Source organism: Pygocentrus nattereri, chromosome 5, assembly GCF_015220715.1.
Source record: "Pygocentrus nattereri isolate fPygNat1 chromosome 5, fPygNat1.pri, whole genome shotgun sequence".
Lineage (NCBI taxonomy): Eukaryota > Metazoa > Chordata > Actinopteri > Characiformes > Serrasalmidae > Pygocentrus > Pygocentrus nattereri.
The window spans coordinates 13,738,801-13,745,791 of NC_051215.1; positions in this window are offsets into that span (position 1 = coordinate 13,738,801).

A 6,991-nucleotide genomic window follows, 5' to 3' on the forward strand; every position below is an offset into this window, starting at 1 on the left:
AATTATTTGGTCACCCACAAACAAGCAAGATTTCTGGCTCTCACAGACCTGTAACTTCTTCTTTAAGAAGCTCTTCTGTCCTCCATTCATTACCTGTATTAATGACACCTGTTTGACCTTATTATCTGTATAAAAGACACCTGTCCACAGCCTCAAACAGTCAGACTCCAAACTTAACCATGTCCAAGACCAAAGAGCTGTCGAAGGACACCAGGAAGAAAATTGTAGACCTGCACCAGGCTGGGAAGAGTGAATCTACAATAGGCAAGCAGGTTGGTGTGAATAAATCAACTGTGGGAGCAATTGTAAGCAAATGGAAGACATACAAGACCATTGATAATCTCCCTCGATCTGGGGCCCCACGCAAGATCTCATCCCGTGGGGTCAAAATGATCATGAGAACGGTGAACAAAAATCCCAGAACTACACAGAGGGACCTGATGAATGACCTGCAGAGAGCTGGGACCAAAGTAACAAAGGCTACCCTCAGTAACACACTACGCCGAGAGGGACTCAAATCCTGCAGTGCCAGGCGTGTCCCAGAGAGCATATAGATGATCCAGAAGAGGATTGGGAGAATATCATGTGGTCAGATGAAACCAAAATAGAACTTTTTGGTAAAAACTCAACTTTTCTTTGGAGGAAGAAGAATGCTGAGTTGCATCCATACCTACTCTGAAGAATGGGGTTGGAAACATCAGGCTTTGGAGCTGTTTTTCTGCAAAGGGGACAGGGCGACTGAACGGGGCCATGTATTGTGAGATTTTAAGCCAAAACCTCCTTCCATCAGTGAGAGCATTGAAGATGGAACATGGCTGGATCTTCCAGCATGACAATGATCCCAAACACACCGCTCGGGCAACGAAGGAGTGGCTCCTAACAAGCATTTCAAGGTCCTGGATTGGCCTAGACGTCAACCCCATAGAAAATTTGTGGAGGGAATTGAAAGTCCGTGTTGCCCAGCGACAGCCCCAAAACATCACTGCTCTAGAGGAGATCTGCAGGAGGAATGGGCCAAAATATGAGCTACAGTGTGTGCAAACCTGGTGAAGACTTGCAGGAAACGTTTGACCTCTGTCATTGCCAACAAAGGTTATGTTACAGAGTATTGAGTTGAACTTTTGTTATTGACCAAATACTTATTTTCCACCATAATTTACAAATAAATTCTTTAAAAATCCTACAATGTGATTTCCTGGATTTTTTTTCTCATATTGTCTCTCATAGTTGAAGTGTACCTATGATGAAAATTACAGACCTCTCTCATCTTTCTAAGTAGGAGAACTTGCACAATCAGTGGCTGACTAAATACTTTTTTTGCCCTACTGTAGCTGGTGTAGAGACCTTTCTTCAAGAAGCTGCCACAGCCGAAATCCAGAACATGCACATGCAGACCCTCAGGGTCCGTCTGTATGAGAACATTGTCTGGCTTAATGTCTCGGGGCAGGACCCCTTTAGAATGGATGCCAATCATACCCTCCACTAGCTGCCTCAGGATTATCTACAGTACCAAAGAGGATGGAGTTAATACAATAAAAGCAGTACATTCTTGTTAGAAGATCATCAAGAAATTCATAGCTTGGTTCAGTTCAATATGTTTGTACGCCAGACTTGTATATGAGGTTTCTGACACTGTATAACAAACTGCTACTATAAAAATAGACGAGTACAAACACTAGGAGTCATCTTGAATGTTGCATGTACTTTTGTTCACTTTTATAGATAACAGTAAGTTACACAATGTCAGAAACCACTCAAGTGTAATGTTGGAGGCAGAATGGAAGTAAAGCTGTTCATTATTAAAATTCATGATAACCAAAGCAATGTAACCACAAATAGAAATAATAGTTTTTTTTTTTTCTTGGGGCAATTCCACTTTAAGTGCTAGTGTCACTTTGTACAAACCACCTTACTGTATTCCAGCATGATGTACTGTACTATGTGTATTACCTAGTTAAACCTATTGTACATGTCACACCTGATTTGAATACTTCTTTAACTGGTTACACTGCACCACTGAACCAGAGTAAATATCAATTCCTTCATCTGTGCACTTGTGTAATAAAAAGTCTTGAATCTTGCATGTACTCATTAGCTATATTAGCCTCATAGCTGCATTGCAGAGTTACGACTCTGTTTGGGGTTAAAGGGAAAAATTGTGTATCTTAAATTAAAGCCAGGCTCAGTAGGTGAGGGAGTGTCTTTCAGGAGCATCGTCTCTCACCTTAACATCCTCTTCCAGTAGGTAACCTCCACTGTCATAGATATAATCCATCAGGTCCTTGGAGGGCACTGGCCGCTCCATCATGATCACCAGCTTGTTCTGCAGCTCACACCAGTCCAGCAGCGCCACGGAAGCGCCTTGTGTCTGTCCACTAACAGCCTCGCCTTTCCTCACCATCAACAACAGCACCACTTCCAGTGGATATTTTCTTCATTCTCCATCCACAACCTATAACAAAGCATATTAGCACACATAGTCCTCCTTCAGACTTTACCAAACGTCTGTCTTGTAGATCCACCTTGCAGGTGTTCAATTTGAGACTTTTACAGTTTAGTGTGGAATCTCTTATCATGTTATGTAATATTCGGCAATTCAGCACTGAATACCTTTGGGTTCAATAGAATTCACAATATTGTTTCCTTGTATTTATTGATGTGATTGACTACAGTACCCAGCATGCATTACTCAAATATGTCATACAGCCATTGGAAATCTTCCCACATCAATAAAAATATTTAAATACTAAATAAAGTTGTAACATTTTACTTCTTAGCAATAGCGTTACATATGCAAATTCCTTCTGCATTAATTTGTGTAACTCATACAATATTGAAGTGGTTGGGATACTGTAGTGGTTAACACCTCTGCCTTCTACACTGTAGACTGGGGTTCAATCCCCCACCAAGGCAAACACCCTACACTTTACCAATAAGAGTCCTTCCTTGGGCAAGACTCCCAACACCACCTTGGCCTACCTGTGTAAAATGACCAAATTGTAAGTCGCTCTGGATAAGAGCGTCAGCCAAATGCCATAAATGTAAATGTAAACTCATACAGCCTGCCCACCAAAGTCCACCCCAATACATTCATTTTCTAAACTCTCATCCCATCTTCAAGAAATGTCATGAGAAAGGAGTTTTCTAGTGTTTAAACCAAAAGATCTCATATATAGTAGGTAATAGACAGGTATACAACCCCCTGGTATTTGGGGGATCTCTTGTTGACTTGTGAGTCCAGTGCTAGCTGGATGCTAACTCACTCGCCATGGCAACGCTGGTTCTAGCTTTAATACCAACAAAATGTTTGGTTTAACAATTCTTCAATTTTTTTTGTTTGGTAACGTGGTAATGTTTTGTGTGTGTGTGTGTGTGTGTATACACTCACCACATTGATGCGTTTCACATTGTTTTTGGGGATGTGTTTAATAGCCACCTGCAAGATTTTAAAAAAGCTGGATTAAGCCCATTACCGTTTATGGTGAATGCTTTTGAATCAGAAACTAAACACTATTTTTACTCTCACAGTATTAAAGCGATCTTTGTTTTCTTCTCTTAGTTTTGTTAAACAGGGTTAGGTTATCTCACAAGCAGCCACTCTATACAACAGCTGCAGAAGTTGTAGAAGTGTGTGTGTAAGTTACAGGCAGCAGGTCGTTTCTGCGGTAGCCGGCGGGCGTACACTGAGCCGAATCCTCCCTCACCCAGACGGTACAGTTGCACATATTTGCGATCCAGCACCTCTGCAGGAAGAATAGAGTTAATTGATCAATTGATGCACTGTCTGTGTGTGTGTATGTGTGTGTGTGTGTTTTGGGGGGGGGTAATGTCATGTTACACACCACTCAATATTGTATCATCCTTGCTGTCACCGTAGTCACTCTGTGACTCGTGGTCACTCTGTGACTCCTCAGACTCATCATCTGTCTCACTCTGTCCTTAAGATGAAACACTGGACACAAACCATGATGGCTGTCTCTCTGCACCATCTGCAGTGGTTGTTAAAACCTGCTGGTCTTCTTCACTCCCCTCCACTCTCTGTCTCTTTCTGTGAGACAGCCCGCTGCTGCTCTTCTTCCTCTTTCCTCTCGGGCCGAGGCAGGTGCAGTCATGACCGGGGGTGTTAGGGCTCTGGTCCACTTGGGGTTCTGTGTCGTCTGAATTCGCCCCTGCAGAGCAAAAAGGTCTGAAAACCTGCCGGCACACATTACGGCTTCTACCTTCAAAATGTGTTACCTGAGTAAACATTTGAGATTCAGTCACAGGCTGCATGGCTCCTTATTGGGCATTTAAACACGGTTCGATTGTAAAAGCAATAGTTTTGTGACCTGTGCAGTGCATTATATACGGTAGAGGGGTAATTTGAGTTTTAGCCCTTTACTTTGAACTTTTTACAATGCTTACTTTGTTTAAATTGTCTCACAGCTGTAAAACATGAGCACATTTAGGCTGCTGACTTATAACAGAATAAAATGTGGTTCATGACTCTTGATTTCTTAAATTTACCTCTTCATTATGAAGTTCAAAGCACTGAAAATAAAAGAAATATTTCAGAACTCTTCTATTCCTAATTGAATCATCCAACTACATGAACACTGCTATTCTTCCTCTTCTGTAATAAGTTTTTCAATAACTTAATGAAGAAAGTTCATTACTGAGAATTTCTAAGAAATTATTGTGCGAGATAAAAACCCTTCAGGCAAAACTCACTCTTCTTTTTCCTGGAACGGAGAAAATATGCAGACATGGTCCTTAAAAAGATGCTTTAACACGTAGAATCAAATGTCACACGTGAAAGTCAGTAAAATAAGACGCTGAATGAGAAAAGTGTTGTTAGAACCAGTTCTGCTGTGTTCTATTTGCAAATTTGGGAATGATGCTATAAAGGAATGGAATGATTTCATAATGCATAGAATGGCTGCAGTTGTAGTTCTGTGGTTGCCATGGAGACAGTGACTAACCCAGCCATGTTCAATTCTAGTCCATGTAACTACTCAATAAAAAGCCTTAGGATTTAATAGCCCTGACATACAGTATTAAGAGGGTATTCATACTAAAGATTTATGTATCTCATTTTATAAACTATTCAAGAGAATACAGGAAACACACAGTAAGTAAAAAATGAATCTTTAGATATTTTCAAGGATCATGTTATGATTCATTTAAACTAACTTTGACTTTAGATTAAAATCCTTTTGAGTGACTCTATACCTTTAGTATGTTTATTTTATTAATACAAAACATTGACCTTTCTGTTTTGGCACTAATAGTCATAACACTACCAAAATGTTACCAAATGTTTCAGTAGTGAAGGTTTTGGCTGATGCTGAGCAGAATCACAAAGCACAGCTTTAAACAGTTGAACACACAATTAAATAATAAATAATACATATTTTTATTACAACACAAAAAAACTGAGGTTTGGACTCGAGCCACATAACCTGGACTCGAGTCTGACTCGAGTATTGAATTTGACTCGAGAAAATCAAGAAAGACTTGTGACTTGACTTTGACTTGAACACCAGTGACTTGAACATCATGACAAAGAAAGACTCGAGACTCAAAGTGGAAGAAAGGTGGAGAGGCTGACTGCAGATTGGACTCTACACATTGATTGATTAATTTTCATGTGAATGTCAGGTCAGATGGATATCTGTAAAGCAATGGGCTCCTGTATGAAGATATTCAAAGTCATAGTGGTGCTTTTATCCACAGTTCAGTTGGAATTACTCATAATAGCTTCTGACAGATTTAAAAAGATTTAGCTAAAACTGTTTTTCCTCAAACGGTGTAGAACAGAATTGACTAAAATCATTTTCAAATGACTGTGATCAGTTTTGAGAAACTGGTGTTATGTTTTCAGAGTTCTGACAGACTTTCCCATTTCAACTAACAATTTGAGGTTTAAAGTATATGAAGACATGTGTTGAAGCAGACTCTTCTGGAAATTAAACAGCCATTGGTTTCACTCATGGAAACTGTCTCATTGAGTTACCTGTGATGAGCTCTGATTGGCCCTTTTCATTTTAGATTATCATCAGAATAATAAGAACCTGTACTAGATGTCCCGCGACCCTGAGGGAGAAGCAGCTAGGAAAATAGGCACGTTTAATAGGTGAATAGCTGCCCATCTTGTGCGTTTGATGCTGTTGCCTCTTCTGCCTTGATCGGGTGCCGCTGCTCACCAGCCTTCTGGACTGGCTTGACCACCACTGAGCTTCTTGCTTCACAACGCTGTGCAATCCTCACCCTCAGATCTTTTCTTTTTCCCACTTTGTACTATAATACTTTATACTAATAATGTTTGCTATCCGGTGTCGTCTGTAGGAGGATGGGTTCCTCTTCTGAGTCTTGTTTCCTCTCAAGGTTTCTTCCTCTTTAGGGAGTTTTTCCTTGCTACTGTTGCCGCTGGCTTGCTCATGGGGGCTTGGACCTGGATTTTCTTTTCTTTTCTTTCTGTAATGCTGATTGTTCTGTAAAGCTGCTTTGTGACATCTGTTGTAAAAAGTGCTATATAAATACATTTTGCTTGCTTGCTTGTTTACATGCAGCCTGATAATCCGTTAATAATCCAACTAATAGCTCCATCGGAATAGAATATGTCCATGTAAACACCTCTAGACTAATAGACCAATAGACTAATCCGATTGAGGCCAATCGGAGTACAATTTCTATCCGATTGAACAAGGGCTGTGTTTACATGCAAAGATTTTTGCCAATCCAATTGAAAACAGCCGGATTACAGATTCAGACTGAGGGGTATATCTGCTCACTCTACTCAACAATCTGATGAAAATCTTTGTTTACATGCCCACTACAAGTAATCCGACGCAAAGTGACGCGCATACGTGGAGTACCGCTTAGAGTAAACGTTACCATGACAGCGAACATCACGTGATGTGATAATGTGATAACTGTTAAGCTAGGTAGCTAATGAAACTTGCCGCTACATCTAAACTGATATGTTTATATGGAATTCAATCCAATGTGC